The sequence below is a fragment of the Anabrus simplex genome, chromosome 4 (genome assembly GCF_040414725.1).
Source record: "Anabrus simplex isolate iqAnaSimp1 chromosome 4, ASM4041472v1, whole genome shotgun sequence".
In the NCBI taxonomy this organism is placed as follows: Eukaryota; Metazoa; Arthropoda; class Insecta; order Orthoptera; family Tettigoniidae; genus Anabrus; species Anabrus simplex.
The window spans coordinates 346138713-346157250 of NC_090268.1; the positions used below are offsets into that span (position 1 = coordinate 346138713).

Genomic DNA, 18538 nt, shown 5'->3' on the forward strand with positions numbered 1-18538 from the left:
AGGAATCTACAACAGCGAATTTATCTACAAAAAATCACATAAACCTAACATGTTACAGACATGAAAATTGATATTTGGAATCTCCCTTTAAAAATAAAACAACACAAATATTCGTTTTCAGAAAATTCACTTAAGTGGGGGGTGAGGGGTTGAAAAGAAGTGGGGAGGGAGTTGAATTATATATATGAGGATACATATATATATCAAAAAATGAATATGTTACAGACTTTAAAATTGGTACTTGGAATCACCTTTCAAAATGAACACACTCTTTTTGGAAAATCCACTTAAGGTGGTGAAAAGAATAAAAAAGCGGGGGGATTTTCAAAATGAGTATCTTCTTTTTCTATTGCTTTACCCAAACCTGTGGGGTTGCGGGTGCGAACTGTGTCGCACATATGGATTTGACCCTGTTTTACGGCTGGATGCCCTTCCTGACTTCAACCGTATGTGTAGGGATGTAATCTATACTTCTATACTAATATCATAAAGAGGAAAATATTGTATATTTGTTTGTAACGAATAGACTCAGAAACTACTGAACCGATTTTAAAAATTACTTCACCTATAAAAAGCTACATTGCCAGTGAGTAACATGGGCTGTATTTTATTTTCAAAACAATTCGAGGGGGGCGAGGGGGTAGATATAAAAATATTTAAGTAATAGGCTAAAATAGGCGAAATCGAATTTGTCGTACAAGGACGAGACAAAGCTCACTTTTAGCCCCTTGACGCAAGGAACAAAACTCGGTAAACCCTTCGGGCCCGAAAACCATGTTTTAAGGCCCTAAAACCAACCGTTATGGATATATTGGAACCACACTACCCCTGCTCTAGGAATCGGATAAAGAAATGAACGGTCGTAACCATGGCAACGTCGGTTCCAGGATTCTACAGCAGCTAGATTATGCATGTACGTTTGGGCATAGCTGCCAACCAAAATTGATACAGATACGACTTACTATCTGGAAAAAATAAACGGTTGTGTTAGACGCTCATAGCACTCCTTTGGGCGGAGACGGAAAGGGAGTGAAGTATAAGAATAATAGCCCCGAAGATCTCCGTAGTACAGCGACCAGCGGTTGCCTGCGGGCCTTCGTTTTTACGTACTGGCTTAGGTTTCAGCATTTTGCGGAGTCTGTTACCTATAGTTTAAACTATTTTCTATCAAATCATGGAGTAGTAGGATCACTGATGTTATTAGTGCCGATATTTTAGTCCATTTTTACGATCATTGTAACCATGAAAACAACTTATATACTGTACACAATTGTCAAGATGGTGCGCCCATGACTTGAAAAAATTTATCAACATTTATACTCAGATTCATTATATGATGTGCGACATGAGTGACAAGCCCTGGGAATTATAATTCTCGATAATTATAGTAGTTTCTTTTATGCATCGCGTATTTCCTTGATCATTTGTAATAGTTACGAAATGTCGGATCAAACAAATACATTCAGTAATATTTATATTTGTGGTACTAGCTAGCGGAAGTATACTTACACTAAACCTGCAGCTTTGTGAAGGGAGTATAGTCCGCGCACCTTTTATCGATATTTCTTTGTACGGGGTGTGGAGGAATGAGGGAGCTCTCACGGTTCCGGTTATACTGCTAACTGAATGAAAATGAAATCTGAATTGAATCGATAATATGATCGATCGATATGAATTTTCTAAACCTTTATTATCTTAAGCCAACAACTGTGTCATACACACTTTATATAACATTATATAACATTTCTCGATGCGAATCTTGTTCCCAGCATGAATTCTATAGTTTGGCTTTGCTGTGTAAACAACAACAGTACTAGTACGTGAAATGTACACCAGATGTCACACAGCGATGCATAAGCGATTCATAATTTGTGTTTCAAAGGTTGCCAAGACGAATCTCGAAGATACCCGAGGTCGACCTATTCAGCACTAGGGTGTCCATGTATCGCTGAAAGGTGCGCGTACGGTAGGTATATCTAGGTGGGAATGAAGGAGAAACATGGTAGCAAAAGATCTTAGAGGTCGACGCTAATTAGGAACTAATATTTAAATTAGGAACTAATATTTAGAGGCCCCCATGAAAAAAAGAAGATACACTATAATTCCAAACATGACAAATAATTTACGTACTTAAGTAAAAACACCAGTGATATAAATATCTAGTTAAGTCAGTCACACCGATAGTATGAGTAACTAAAGCCAGTACGAAGAACGGGTACTTCTGCTAGTTATTATTAAAATTGAAGTGGCCCAATTCCAGTACGTAAGGTGTGGCAAAAAAAAACTTTTCTCTTTGCGAAAAGCTAATGATCATGAATATGTCTTTCAATAAACGGAGCTCAAATATTGACAACAAACTATTTATTTGCATCATTTCACGGAGGATTTTTGGCGACCAAGGCCTACCGCAGGGCCTCTCAGGGTGCATGCGCTTGGTGCATGCACTGTGCACGGTGCAAAAGACGACTTCACTTTGTTGACCAGAGTGCAGACTCCCCACTCCTCGATTTGGAGCAATAGCGCTGTCTCTCTCTTTCCCCACGCCTGTCTCGCTCGCTCCCCCTGTCTCCCTCTTCCTCACTTGCTGCGTATCGCTCCAAATCCGAGCCGAATTGAGGCGAGTTGAGCCGAGCTTAGCCGAGTAGCCCAGAGACGAAGCGTTGGTCCGAGCCGTGCCGAGCGAGAGCGATGCACAGTGCACGGAGCTCTTGCGCCTCTATTTGCACGCGTGAGATTTTGGGCGTTTGAGAGGCCCTGGCCTACCGCAACGACTAATACGACGGCACTTCCGTCACACATTTTGTCGCCTTACACATTCTTTTTTTTTTTTTGTTTTTTGCTCTTTTGCTTTACGTCTCACCGACACAGATAGGTCTTATGGCGACGATGGGACAGGAAAGGCCTAGGAATGGGAAGGAATCGGCCGTGTCGTTAATTAAGGTACAGCCCCAGCATTTGCCTGGTGTGAAAATGGGAAATCATGGAAAACTATCTTCAGGGTTGCCGACCGTGGGATTCGAACCCACTATCTCCGGGATGCGAGCTCACAGTTGCACGCTCCTAACCGCACGGCCAACTCGCCCGGTTGCACAAATTTTCGGATGATCCCCAGTCGTAAGATATATTCATGTCAAAACGATGTTCACTCCGCAGGATTATCGGTTGCCATTTTATGTACGTCTTCCTCACGGGCTTGTTACATTTATTGCCAACTAAACAAACTGTAATTACTTTACCCAATGGGAAATATACATCAGAGCTTTGTGATAAATAAAGTTTAAACACGGTATTTTAAAATTTACGGGACGGTTTACGAAAATTTTGTGGGACAACGGGACGCTTTAGAGAAATACGGGACAGTACCGTAAAATAGGGGACGTCTGGTCACCGTACCGTATATGGCACATGTTCTCGCGATCGACTTCGCCCAACGAGTTGGCTGTGCAGTTCGGGTCACATAGCTGTGAGGTTCCATTCGGGAGGTGGTGGGTTCGAAACCTACCGTCGACAGCCCTGAAGTTGGTTTTCCATGGTTTCCCAATTTTCACACCATGTAAATCTCGTGGCCTGTCCCTTTCTTTTGCCGATGCCTTCATACTTCCGAGTGTCAGGCCTCTTCCATTTTCCTCCTGATCAGTGTTACAAGATTACGACTGCCCAGTTGTACTTCCGCTTAAAGCAGTAATCGCCGGGCTGAATAGCTCAGACTGTGGGGCGCTGACCTGAGCCCTGCTTGGCCAGTTCGATCGCGGCTTTGTCCGGTGTTATTTGAAGGTACTCAAATAGATAAACATCGTATCGGTAGATTTCCTGACATGGAGAATATCTCCTGCGGCACCTTCGAAACCGTAAACGTTGTTAATGAGACGTAGTACCAATAACATAATTATTGAAACAATGATCACCACTACCATGACGTAGCGTTACAACAGCCGTATAGCGCACGCATGAATTCTACCGTGGTCCACAAATCATTAAGAAAATTTGCCCGACTGTTTCTGACGTCGTGGTTCCGGTTCGAGTCCCGTTGGTGGAAAAAAATATTCACCATCAGAATATTGGTCGGCAGGGTAGGAGTGGTGGCGGTATGCAATACAAAATCACTAGATTGTGTGTTGAAAGCCAGGATTCAATTCCAAACCCCTCCACAGTGTTCATATGGAGTGAAGGCATTTAACGCTGTAGATGATGATTCGTCCGTCGGGTGGAGACGTTAAGCCTTGAGCAGACCCCCCTAGGTGTTATTTGACAGGAGTAGGCTATGTCCCGACATCTCCCTGCCTCGTTACCACTTTCCCACGTCGACACGCAGGTCGTGAGTCGAACATATCCTTGGACACTCCCGGCATTAACAGCCATACGATAAAAATAAATAAATAAATAAATAAATAAATAAATAAATAAATAAATAAATAAATAAATAAATAAATAAATACTTTAAGTATAACTTCAGAGAGTGAAAATAAGCGTAATTAGTTACATTAGTAATTATTACTGTACCGAGCTCGATAGCTGCAGTCGCTTAAGTGCGGCCAGTATCCAGTAATCGGGAGATAGTGGGTTCGAGCCCCACTGTCGGCAGTCCTGCAGTTGGTTTTCCATTTTCACACCAGGAAAATGCCGGGACTGTACCTTAATTAAGGCCACGGCCGCTTCCTTCCACTTCCTAGGCCTTTCCTATCCCATCGTCGCCATAAGACATATCTGTGTCGGTGCGACGTAAAGCAAATAGCATATATATATATTACTGTTATTGATTTTACGCCCCACTAACTACTTTGCAGTTTTTGGAAGCGCCTAGGTGCCGGAATTTTGTCCCGCAGGAATTGTTTTAACTTATCGGTAAATCTACCGACACGAGTCTGTCGTATTCAAGCACCTTCAAATAACACCGGATTGAGCCGCGATCGATCCCGCCAACTTGATCACCTGAGCTACTCAGCATGGGGCCTATTCATATACTTATTACAGTTTGTTTCATTTATGTATTTGTGCATTTTAGGGGGGGGGGATTTGCCTATTAGAATAAAATAGTAGTAAGAATATAAACACGTTGCCCTGAATATGGTATTCCGTGGTTTCCCATTTCCACAGTAGGCAAATTCTGAAGCTGTACCTTAATTAAGGCCACGGCCGCTTCTTCCCACTCTATCCCTTTCCTATCCCTTCATCGTCATGAGACCTAACTGGGTCGGTGCGACGTAGAGCAACTTGTGTGTGTGTGTGTGTGTGTGTGTGTGTGTGTGTGTGTGTTATTGTCTTTTTCGATATATATATATTAATAAACCAATAAAGTTCGAGCTTAATCCCTTTGTAGTTGATAGTTGAGATAAATAGAAATTCCTCTAACAAGAAGTGGGTAAAGTCGGATAATAAAATATTTACATTTTTGTATCGTTTCATTGTGGCAAAAAGTATTCTACGCTGAATATTTCGGGGAATATTTTAAAGAAATCATTACTATTATGAATTTGTTATGCACAAAAAGGAGCGCATTTGAAATTAGCACCTTTTTCTTCTTCTTCTCTTCCAGTTGTCTCTTCATCCTCTTGCTGTGTTCCTTTTTACGTTGTTCAGCCCATTCTGTATTTAGTCGGGTGGGCGTTACAGAACATTTGTGTTTGTGAATTAAGGTTCTGAATTTTATCCTATCTTGAATGGTTTCTTCATTAAGGTCTTCATTTAGGTCTTCACTGATTTCTTTTAGCCAGTTATTGTGATTTTTCATTGATAAGGCGAAGTTTAAAATTTTCTTTGTGGAGCCTGTTATTATCCATTCTTTATAAGTGACCATAAAATTGAAATTGCCGTTTCCTGATTGTAACTGTGTTTTTTTTCTGTAACTTGTTAGATTTCACGTGATTTCTTTTTCATGCAAATTCCATTTTCGCATTTTTGTCCTAAGATTTCCGTGAGGATTTTTCTTTCTTGTTTTTCGATCATCTTTATTCGACATTTGCCACCAAGTACAATAGTTTCAGATGCATAAAGTGCTTCTGTTTTAGTTACTGTGTTATTATTATTATTATTATTATTATTATTATTATTATTATTATTATTAGTGGTAGTAGTAGTAGTAGTAGTAGTATCTCGTCCGCCTCTGTGGTGTAGTGATTGGTGTGATTAGCTGCCACCCCCGGAGGCCCGGGTTCGATTCCCGGCTCTGCCGCAAAATTTGAAAAAGTGGTACAAGGGCTGGAACGCGGTCCACTCAGCCTCGGGAGGTCAACTGAGTAAAGGTGGGTTCGATTCCCTCCTCAGCCGTCCTGTAAGTGGTTTTCCGTGGTTTCCCCACTTCTCCTCCAGGAAAATGCTGGGATGGTACCTAACTTAAGGCCACGGCCGCTTCCTTCCCTCTTCGTTGTCTATCCCTTCCAAACTTCCCATCCCCCCGCAAGGCCCCGTTCAGCATAGCAGGTGAGGCCGCCTGGGCGAGGTACTGCTCTTCGTCCCCAGTTGTATCCTCCGACCCAATGTCTCCCGCTCCAGAACACTGCCCTTGAGGCGGTAGAGGTGGGATTCCTCGCCGAGTCCGAGGGAAAAGCCAACCCTGGAGGGTAACCAGATTAAGAAAGAAAGAAAGAAAGAAAGAAAGAAAGAAAGAAAGAAAGAAAGAAAGAAAGAAATTAGTATCTCTTCGATTTTAAAACATAATCTCCTCTTGGTAAATAATGCGAAGGGGTGATTGTATCGACCAGTGCCCTTTTGCCTGCAGGTTTGATGTGGTACATTCACAATGAGGCATTCCTTGAACCTTCAATATAATAGAGTTCACATATAGTGAAGTACTTTTTAAAAAATACCACTTTCATTGTCGATGCGCCAGCGAGAAAAGCAGAAATGAGGTGGACTCGTCCAGGCAAGCCACTTGCTTTGCGGCGCGGCAGTACGAGCGTGCTGACTCGGGTGTGTTCGGGTCGTCCTAGGCCCTGTTCGTTCGCCTGGTGTCCGCGCTCCCGGCCGAGCGAAACACCGCACCAGTTACTCCGGAGTCGGCGTCCTGCTTGCTTCACTAACTGTCAAATATATACACACACACATACACACTCTCTTCTTCTGTCACATTATTTGAAGCGCTCGAGTACTGAGAGGGTGAGCAAGGGAAGAGCTTGCTACTACAATATTGATTGAGTGTTTATCATCGAGAGTGTTTGTTGTGTCGGGGTAAAATTGATCGCTGCTGTTCAGGGACCTAACTGGTGCCTGGAGCCTGCTCGTGACGGTCGTCGCGACGTCGAACAGTGTGGAATTGAGTGGTCTGTGCCTGTCTGTATGAGTGCCCTTAAGTGCTTCTTCTTGTAGTGTCGGGTTCTACACCTGCCGTGTGTGTGTCTATGTGTAATAACAATGTTGTGGTATGAACTACGCCTCTTCTTCTAAGATAACCTTACCACCCAATCGATTAGTTTTTAAAATATTATATTAAACGTATTTATTATAATTACTATATATTCCGTGCCTGGTTTTCTTACGCCATCGACTTGTATCAGCAGCGGGACTGTTGGGAATCAGCATCTTGTAAATCATCCTCAGCATTTATACACGGTGAGAAACTCATTTTTCCTCCTAATAGTTAGTTAAGTAATTCTTAAAATATTTTACAAAAATTCTAGTGTTAAGAAACTTTTTCGGTAAAATGAAACCTTATAATAGACGTATGTCACCGTATAGCCCTTAACATATATTACATCTGCTTCGTAAAATGGATAGTCGCCTAAATTCACCCGAATTTAGTTCAGTTAACTAACTGCATTGTTTATGGTAATTAAATGCAACCAAATTAGGCTCATAAAGAGGTCTACGCTCCCGTCCGGATGATTCTAACAGCTAAATAAGATTAAATGAATTAATATATATCCATAATGGCATCTCGCTGTTCGGTTGCGCCACAATTGATCTAATGTTACCTTGGAATGTTGAAAATGTAGTTCGCGCTCAGGTAACGTTCTTGGCGCATTCAAGTGGCGTGGGATGCCTGACGATTGTTTATATTAATAATTTTACTAGTGTCGTGACAGTTGACTATCAACGTCCGCTGCACTCAGCCCTTAAGAGTGTGAAGTGGCATTTGCCTGTGATTGAAAAATTCTATTAGGCTGTGAATGAGAAGTGTGTTGGTATTTAAAGCGAGTGGTTAACTCAGAGTTTGAACTACTGACGTTGTCAGTTGTAGCTCCCATTTTTAGGGTATGTTTTATTATTGGAGCTGTGCTAAATGTTGATAATGATAAGGCTGCGTAATTAGACGACGATTTAACTGTAACATACATATTAAGGCCTTGTTGGTGTGGGTGATGAGGTCAGTAAAAGTCTTCGCTGCCGTGGTAAATCGGGTGTAGCCACCGGTTGCCCACCAGGGCGGCTGCGGTTTGATTCCCGGTCAATGCATCTCCGATTTTTGAAATGAGAAGTTTGGTCTCTGTGGTTTGGTTTCCCCGTAGAATTGATGGTCCTTGACATTTGATACGAACATCACAGCCATGTAACACGGCAAGCTTGCTTCTTTTTTTTACGGCACACCGGGCAAGTTGGCTGTGCGGTTAGGAGCGCACAGCTTTGAGCTTGCAACCGGAAGATAGTGAGTTGGAGGCCCACTGTCGTCAGCCCTGAAGATGGTTTTCCGTAGTTTCCCACTTTCACACCAGGAAAATGCTGGGACTGTGCCTTAATTAAGGCCACAGCTGCTTCCTTCCCACTCCTAGCCCTTTCCCATCCCCTCGTCGCCATAAGACCTATCTGTGTCTGTGCGACGTAAAACAAATTGTAAAAAAAAATTTTAAAAAAATACGGTGCTTGCTTGTATCGTAGGTAACATAGTAGCTTCCCGCTTGACTTGCCTTGGTTCGATTCCCTACTTTGTCACAAATTTGACTCGTTTGGGGGACTAATTCGGCCTGCACTCAGCTGAGTAGGAATGTGAGTTAAAATCCCACTATCGACAAACCTTTTCAGTCCTAGCCTCAGTTAATTACAGATGCCTACACCTGTTATGTAGGGCATATCCATACACATCCGCCGGAATTTCACGTATAGGCTACCATGTACATAGTGCTAGGGATGTAAATGTCCCAGCCCCTTAAAGAAAAGGAGGACAAGAAGAGTTACGGCAGTCACCTTCTAAATCAAATACGGTTAAACCGTAGATTGCTTTGGCTTGATTCATTTAAAGGATTTTTAAATAATAGGTTATGGAAATGCGAATTAATTCCTTATGGACGAAATTCAGAAGTCCCTGCAGAACATTGGTAGGTTTTGGAGGATTTTTAATTTTTAAATAGGCTCAGTGGTTCAGACGGTAGAGTGTTAACCTTCTGAACCATGTTTGCGGGTTCGATTCTGCTCTGTCTTGTTGTATTTAAAAGTGCTTAGAACAGTCAGTTTCGTGTTGATAGATTTATTGACGCGTGAAAGAAGTCGTGTGAAACCACGATGTTTCCAGAAACCATGAAAGTAGTTTGGGGTACGTATAAAACTAATTATTATTATTATTATTATTATTATTATTATTATTATTATTATTATTATTATTATTATACCAGGTATGTCATGTAGCATACCGTTGGCTATATCTTAAACGTAACAAAAAGCTTTTCTAATCATTTTAGAAGTCCGAGATAGATTTGACTCCTTAGTTGAATGGTCAACATAATGACATTGGGTTCAAAGACTCGCGGGTTCGATTTCCACTCGGGCCGGTGAATTTAACCGTATTCATCCTGCATTTCCCAATTTATTGGGATCGATATGTAGTATTCCTGGTGCCAATACTATTCGGAAAGATGAATTTTCTAGTGTGCGTTTCTATAATGGTTTGTAGTGTAGATGAAGAGAAGTGTATCTAGTCTCTGAGCCAGGAGAATTAACCATACGCAGTTAAAACCCTCGGCTCGATCGGGAACCGAATCTTGAGCCCTCAGTACATTGACCATTCAGTCAAGGAACCGAACCTGAGCGGGTGGATTTAACCGTGCCTGGTTAATTCTTCTGTTTTGAGAATTAGGTTTTCGTGTTAATCCTAACAGACATGTTTTCATATTCATAGAGCGCTCTACACTATGAACCACAACAGAAATAGCAATGACGAGCACATCCCTTCACATAGCGTTGGCGTCAGGAGAGGTATTTGGCCGTAAAAATGGGCCAAATCCAAATATACTGTTGATCCCAAGTAATCGAGAAAAGGCCAGAAGTAGTGTGAGATAACTATTAGCTTAAATTTATTGTATTCGTATAATATATGCCTCGCAAGTCTTACAACTAGCCTTTTAGCTACAGTTACGCGCTCACATTTTGAGCCTAATGTTGTTTGATCGATTGTCAGAAAGGTCGATTTGCACTTAAGGTACCTCTGTTGGTAGTTTTTCTGGCACTGTAATGGAACCTCTTTCAGGCCAAACCTGCCTCTCTTTAAGACGATCAAGTAATAATAAGCCTATTGCCTTGTAGGACAGATCCTCCGACGAGTGTGCGCATAGTCTGCCCTGTATGATTTGCAGAGTTGTTGGGAATAGCTAGAGCGTCCAGTCCTCGAGCCAAGGGAGTTGGCTATTGAAGATTAAACTTCCCGACCCTACTGGGAGTCGAATTCGGGGCCTCCTGAACCAAGGTCACTACGCTGACCATTCAGATCAGGAGTCGGACAATCAGCAGCTAATAAAATGTATCGGTCTGTCCAAAGCAGTACAATTATTGTAAACAACTAGTGAAAGTTTTGTATCAGTGTGGATGGTAAACAGTTATCGTTTTTCAACGAATAACGCGTGATGACATAACACCCCCTGGTGCTGACAAGTATATTTGACAGTACAGTATATTAATACATTTTATTACCGTCTGCCAACCTGGTGGTTTGGGAGTAGTGAGTCTGCCTCTTATCCAGATGACCTGTGTTCGATTCCCCTCTCCTCCAAGGGTATTATTCTGATTGGAAAGGATTTCATTCAACAAAAACTAAGGAACGATATCATAAATGAGGTATCAGATTCAACGATGGAAGCCAAGCACTTCGGTGGAGGATTTCATAACGCTGATTTCGTGCCACTCCCATATTTGCAGGTCATTAATGGGCTGTGTATGACGCATGTTTCTTTTGTTTGTTTATTACTGTCGGGAATATTAATCAGCTGATATAAAAAGCGTATGTTTGACCGTCTCACAGGTTGAGCCTCTTACTGAAATTACTTTGCGAAACGCCTTAGATAATCTATGTCCTTATAATGTATATAAGTAGCATAGACGTTTAGATGCCGTGCGAGTTAACTGCACTGTGTGTACCTCATAGCAGTAAACATGTATTGGGGAAAAGGTGGGTTCGAACCCCATCATCCGAGAGGATGATTTTCCGTGCTTTCAAATTTTCTTAGTAGCAAAATGCAGGAGCTATTCCTTAATTAAGGCCATGGCCGGTTCATTTTCCGTCGTCGCCCAAAAACCTGACTTAGTGCGACGTTAACTAGGAGCAAAAAGAAGAAAAAAGCAAAAAGTACATTTTACTTGATCTGCTGTCATTCTTTGTTTGTGCCACTTGGGAAAAGCGGGATCTACTGTTGTTTCATTTTTGTTGAGATTTTAAGTAACAGTTCATCTTTTTTTTTTTTTTTTTTTTTGCGTCGCACCGACACAGATAGGTCTTATGGCGACGATGGGACAGGAAAGACCTGGGAGTTGGAAGGAAGCAGCCGTGGCCTTAATTAAGGTACAGCCCCAGCATTTACCTGGTGTGAAAATGGGAAACCACGGAAAACCGTCTTCAGGGCTGCCGACAGTGGGGTTCGAACCCACTATCTCCCGGATGCAAACTCACAGCTGCGCGACCCTAAACGCACGGCCAACTCGCCCGGTAATTGATCCTGTTTGGCTCTGTTCTTCTAGTTCTAGTGTTAACATTCAGGTCATCAAAGATATTCATTCCATTGATTTGTCATTTCTCTGTCAGTTTATATTATTTGAAGTATCAGGTGTTTCTTTTGCTGGCACTGATCGTGTTACTAGAGGTCACATTCATAGTAGTTAAGCTACTCGACTCCCATCCCAAGTGTCCAGGCGACTATGGTGGGGAGTTTCACTCTTACAAGCACGTAGCAGCAGGAAGTACATGAGGTCTTAATTAAACGTGGGAAAAGTGACGTTGAAAATTATTATTATTATTATTATTATTATTATTATTATTATTATTATTATTATTATTATGGGAAGCAGAGGTGCCGATATCTTGTCTCCCGACTTGCAACTCAAGTGTCCCTGGCTCGAATCTCGAAGACTTCGGATGGAATGTCTACCCCCTTCATCCAGTTTTCTGATACGGGGTTGGAGATGAGGAGAGTTGAAATTATGCGGCATGTTTTTACGGTCGAATGCCCTTCCTGGCGCCGAAATCAGTCAAGGAGGTCATGAAAATGAAATGAAGATGAAATGAACGATAGGCTAGTGAATGAAATTGCGTAAAAAGGTGGAAGAAGTCGGCTGTGGCCTATGAATAGGAACTGTTACTGCATTCACCTGGAATTAAAAATTGGAAAAACATAGAAAACTTTCTTCAGGATAGTCAAGGGTGGGTTTCGAACCCACCCATCTCCCGAATGCAGAGAGTGGCTCTATAGCCGTAGCTCGTTAACACGCGTGACCACTCCGCTTGGCTCGATTCGATGATGACGACGATGATGATGATTATTATTATTATTATTATTAGCCTATTATTATTATTAGGCTACTATTCTTATTATTCTTATTATGACACCGGTATGGCTTTGAGTGATAAGGATCGGCTCAAGTTCCTCTCCTCTGCACCGAGCAAAATCATGCTTACGCACAGTTCTCGGCTCACGATTGAATTAGTGGAACATATGCGACTGGGACCTGATGTTTGTAATCCGGTTGGTCCTATCCTTCAGTTGTCTGTATGTTTAAAATGACCCATAAAGGTTATCTGGGATTGAATGTATACTACTATTTATGTTGTTGTGTGTGTTTGAGTCATCAGTCCATAGACTGGTTTGATGCAGCATCCATGCGACCCTAACCTGTGCTAACCTTTTAATTTCTACATAACTACTGCATCCTACGTCTGCTCTAATCTGCTTTTCATATTCAAACCATGGTCTACCCCTACTGTTCTTACCACCTACACTTCCTTCAAAAACCAACTGCACAAATCCTGGGTGTCTTAAGACATGTCCTATCATTCTATCTCTTCTTCTTGTCAAATTTAGCCAAATCGATCTCCTCTCATCAATTCGATTCAGTATCTCTTCATTCGTGATTCGATCTATCCATCTCACCTTCAGCATTCTTCTGAAACACCACATTTCAAAAGCTTCTATTCTGCTTCTTTCTGAGCTAGTTATCGTCCATGTTTCACTTCCATACTATTTATGTAACTGTACATTTCTGAGAGAGTGAGGTGGCTGCGCGGTTCGGGTCGCGTAGTTGTGAGCGTTCATTCAGGACATACAGGTTTTGAATCCCTCTGTGGATGGTTTTTCGTGGTTTCTCATTTTCACATCAGGCAAATTCTGAGCTGAATCTTTATTAAGGCGGCACTCCGGAGATATGTTCTAAAATTTTTGACTTAAAGGCCCTACTACTTGAAAAAATCTGCAATCAAAAATTCCATACGCAGATAGCTGTGATACATATACGATACAAATATTGTTACATTTGGCAGTATATTATGGCAGAAAATGGGATTTAAATATAAAATTACAATTGGCAAACAAAGCATTATTACAGTGATGAATTGTTTGAATTCAGCGGAGTAACTACGTGACAAGAAAAAAGAAACTCAATCCCTCAAATTTCGATTTTTATCTCCGGAGTGTCGCCTTAAGGCTACGGCCACTTTCTTCCTGGCCCTTGGACTTTCCTATCCTATCATCGCCAAAAGTCCTAACTGCGACAGTGCAACGTTAAAGTACTTACGAAGAAAATTTCAATTAGTGCTGCATCATTTGGAAAACATAATATTCCCTTAGCTGCGCCTCAGGTCATGCCATGACGGACAGTCACCTTCGAATGTTGGCTTCTCTGTTAATGCAAGGTGCTCGGGTTCGAGTTGCCATCACACCTTCATTATTTATTTTCATCTAGTTGTGTTTTCTTTCACATCGCTGAACTCTTTTGTTCTTTCTTATATTATTTTCGAGACTGTCTGTTAGGTAGGAGAATGCTTCTTGTATGTTCTGCTCATAGAAAGTTACGTTGTTTTGTATTTCCTACAATGATAGGCTTCCTAAATCTGACAAAGTATACCATAACACTGAATATTGAATGTATGTTTAACCATGAAGAGTTTTCTAGAGTTAATCCTCGTATGCATACTATAGAGGTGATTTCTAACAATTTGGGCGGAGCCTTTAATGTCCAAGATGGCAGTCACAATACAGATTCTTGGGAATGCCCAGCTTTTGAAAACACCGAGCTCGATAGCTGCAATCGCTTAAGTGCGCCATTATCCAGTATTCGGAAGATAGTGAATTCGAGCCCCACTGTCGGCAGCCCTGAAGATGGTTTTCCATGGTTTCCCATTTTTTTGCTAGGGGCTTTACGTCGCACCGACACAGATAGGTCTTATGGCGACGATGGGATAGGAAAGGCCTAGGAGTTGGAAGGAAGCGGTCGTGGCCTTAATTATGGTACAGCCCCAGCATTTGCCTGGTGTGAAAATGGGAAACCACGGAAAACCATTTTCAGGGCTGCCGACAGTGGGATTCGAACGTACTATCTCCCGGATGCAAGCTCACAGTCGCGCGCCTCTACGCGCACGGCCAACTCGCCCGGTGGTTTCCCATTTTCACACCAGGAAAATGCTGGGGCTGCACCTTAAATAACGCCACGGTCGCTTCTTTCCCACTTCTAGCCCTTTCCTGTCCCATCGTCGCCATAAGACCTATCTGTGTCGGTGCGACATAAAGCAACTTGCAAAAAAAAAAAAAAAAAAAAAAAAAACTTTTGAAAACTCAACTATGAATTTTGATATGGTTCCTCTTGCTCCGATGAACAGTCCTATCACCCTTATGCGGGAGATGTATAATTCTTTGAAGTAGCTGATGATTGGTTATGGATGCCTCCCTTCTCCGCGTCTACCTCTGCTGGCGGACTTGAGTCGACCTCGCATCTAATGGTGGGATCCAGAATTTATGCAAAGTGTTTTTCTCGGCCAATTGCCAATGTATGTATTCTCCGGTTGCTTCCACCGTCAGCAACACCTGGCACCTCTTCATGTACCTCATAATCTTTCTGGGAGAATGCTGCTGGAATTCTAGATCTTATTCTGTGGCGCCTAAGGCTCCTAAACAAGTCCCACCGTGGACATGGACCAAAAACGTGAGCGAGGATTTCAGGCTCACTGCATTGTCTGCAGTGGACTCCATCCCGGCTACGTCCAGGGAGGACCCGTTCAGGAACCACGTTATACTGCATTTTCAGCGCGTCATTCCATTCTGAGCCGCAGCGTCCATTTAGGATGTCGATCCACGTGTTTAAATATTAGAATGAATTGAATTATCGAGAATAGTACTATGAAAAGGGACGTACTGTAGAGTTAAGATGATCATCAGGGAGTAGAAATAGTTTAAACATTAGATTATATAACAACAGGACTTGGTGGAGACTCGAACCCGTGTACCACACTATAGACTCTCTTTGAAAGTTCCAATTAAATGTGTGACGCAATCGCCAGATGTGTTACCGGATATATTTTATATGTCAATATCGTACACCATACAGTGCCGAATCGACTTCAAAAATCCGTGTGCTTCCGCCGGGACTAAACCCCACAATCTTCGCATCTTAAAGCGACACATTACCACTGATCCTAAAAGGAAGGCATTTTCCTGTTGAAAATTTGATGCTAATATCGAACGTTGGCCTCGTTTTGTGAGGGGTCGTTAGCCAGACTACGAGCACATATTGATTTATCGAATGTAACCTGTCTGTGAATGAATCGAGACGTAAAGGTGGTATTTTCACCGTGTCGTGATATGTGTGTTTCTGATCCTCAGGGTGAAATTTATTTTATCTTAGTTTAAATCTGGCTCACCAAAGTTATATTATGCGAGACCCCTATGCTTACAACTATATGTTCTTGTCTTTTCTCTCTCAGAATCAGGCAAAGCTTACCTCGCACAATTTCCTGTTCATTGATCTAGAAATGCTTTGAAAGAATACCTAAACGATGACATTTACTTTAAATAGCCTGCCTAAGTGGCTCAAACGTTCGAGGCGGAGGCATTCAGAGTCCACGTTCGCGGGGTCAATTCTGGCTCAGACCAATGGTATTTGAAGCGGCTAAAATACGCCAGTTTCATGTTGGTATATTTACTAGCATTCAAAATAACTCCTACGGGTCAACATTCCGGTACTGTGGCGTCTCCGAAAAATCGGAAAAATAGTAGATTTTTCTGCTAGTGGTTTAACTTTTGCATTTAAACAAACATTAGAGGCGGAGGTATTCCGAGTCCATGTTGGCGGGTTCAGAAGTTGTATGCTTTAAAATTTATTTATACAGTACCTTTATTTCAGAAATAGTAACGGTTAACTATACTTTGTTTCCCTAGGATGTAATTTGACACTGTGGGAATTTCGAACCGAGTGAAGCGACGATGCCCTGTTATCATTTTTCATTACGTTTCAAAGAGAAAGGAGGACAAAAAGAAAGAAAGTAGAAAGAAAAGAAAGAAAGAAAAGCCATCTCTGTATTGGCCATGAAGGCCCTTGGCGTTGTGGGAGGTATGCGTCGACTATTCGTAATCTCGATTCTCCGTAGCATAGAGTAGATAGCTCTTTTTCCGGCCGCCTTTGCGTGCAATGAATTAATCTGGTAATCATATTTTCTGTAGGCTGAACAAACCTGGGTGCCTTGGATCCGTGCCCTTCTGGCTGAACCGAGCACACCGCTACCATTTCAGCTAGGCAGACCCTCTTCGTTATATTGGTGGTTTGTTATGTCACTTGGCGCCGGCCGCGTGGTGTAGGGGTGTGCCTGTCTCTTACCTGGAGGCCCCGGGTTCGATTCCCGGCCAGGTCAGGGATTCTCCCCTTTATCTGAGGGTTGGCTTGAGGTCCACTCAGCCTACGTGATTAAAATTGAGGCGCTGTTGACGGTGAGGTAGCGGCCCCGGAGTAGAAAGCCAAGAATAACGGCCGAGAGTATTCGTCGTGCTGACCACACGACACCTCGTAATCTGCAGGCCTTTGGGCTGAGCAGTGGTCGTTTAGTAGGCCATGGCCTTTCGGGGCTGTAGCGCCATGGGGGTTTGTTACATTACTTGGGCCATCATTCTTGGACGCTTATTTTCTGCTACGAGCAGATTCTCTATTACACGAATACGTATTGACCCTGTCATGTACAAGAAAAACCCAACATTTTAATTTACGTCCTGGTGCAAGGTTAAGCATGACATATTGTTTGCTGATTGGCCAGGCTTCGATTCCTGACTCTGTTAAGATTGAGACTTCAGTGGAATAGAGTTCTTCAGTCTCAGGCAACCGATTTGTGAAGATAAATGTTTTACAGCCCTCCTGCCTACCATACGACATGTGCTTATCGTGGTGTCCCATGGCAAGAAGTTATCTCGGAATAGGCCACAACCACTTCCTAATCTTTCGTTCCCAATCATAGATAAAATGAATTAGAAATACGTTCCAAACCACTCGGATGGGACAGTTGAAACTTTTATTTGTGGTATAGTGAGAGGGATCAGCATAAACCAGAAGCTATCTCTTCTTGCCAAATGTTACTTCAGCCATTGACCCGCTACTGGACACGAACACTGGCTTACGAGATCTTCTCTCTGAATAGAAGGGTTTCCTGTTTAACAGAAGAAGCGTAGGCGGAGCCAGAGGATGCTGAGAACAAATGTATTTCTATCACTATACGACGACATGTGCCGCAGGTGGTACAGGGTTTTATTCTGATTTGTTTCTCTCTGATTTCTCCGAGAAATTTAACGGGAAGGTCAGTTGTCAAACGGCTCAAGTAAAAGTCGTTTATGATGTGCCCGGCGGCAGTAATGGAACAAACAACATCGAGACATCTCTCGAAAACATCAGTAATGGCGGGAAAACTTGGACGCGTAATCTTTGCAGTCTTACCAACTGTGTTAATGAATTGAATGGAGAGTACTCCCATCCCCTAGATTCGGATCATCTAAAACTGGGAACAGAACGTTCATGGATTGAAATTGCCGGGCTGTATGGCTCAGGCGATTGAGGCGCTGGCCTTCTGACTGCAGCTTGGTAGGTTCGATGCTGGCTCAGTTCGGTGGTATTTGAAGGTGCTAAAATGCGTCAACCTCGTGTCGGTAGATTTACTGGCACGTAAAAGAACTCCTGCGGGACAAAATTCCGGCACCTCGCCGTCTCCAAAAACCGTCAAAAGTAGCTAGTGGGACTTAAAAAATTGTAGCATTATTATTATTATTATTATTATTATTTTATTGCAATCCAATTTTTTTGTACATGCATTTGATTTTTCTCCTTACACGTGCTTTTTAATCCATTACTACATTACATTCTACTTAAACCTAATAGTCTTTATTTC

The 18538-nt window shown here is 42.3% G+C and overlaps 1 protein-coding gene across 2 annotated transcripts in view; it reads left to right on the forward strand.

The window, feature by feature from the left end:
• Positions 1 to 18538, forward strand: part of LOC136872711 (neuronal calcium sensor 2) — a 1371956-nt gene that overhangs the window by 918671 nt on the left and 434747 nt on the right. The window contains exon 1 of one of the 2 annotated variants that reach the window (XM_067146539.2): positions 6983 to 7545. The exons of the other annotated variant lie outside the window; for it this stretch is intronic. The gene's annotated coding sequence lies outside the window, so the exon portion shown is untranslated. Of the gene's footprint in view, positions 1 to 6982; positions 7546 to 18538 lie in introns of those variants that run through there. 2 annotated transcript variants of the gene reach the window in all.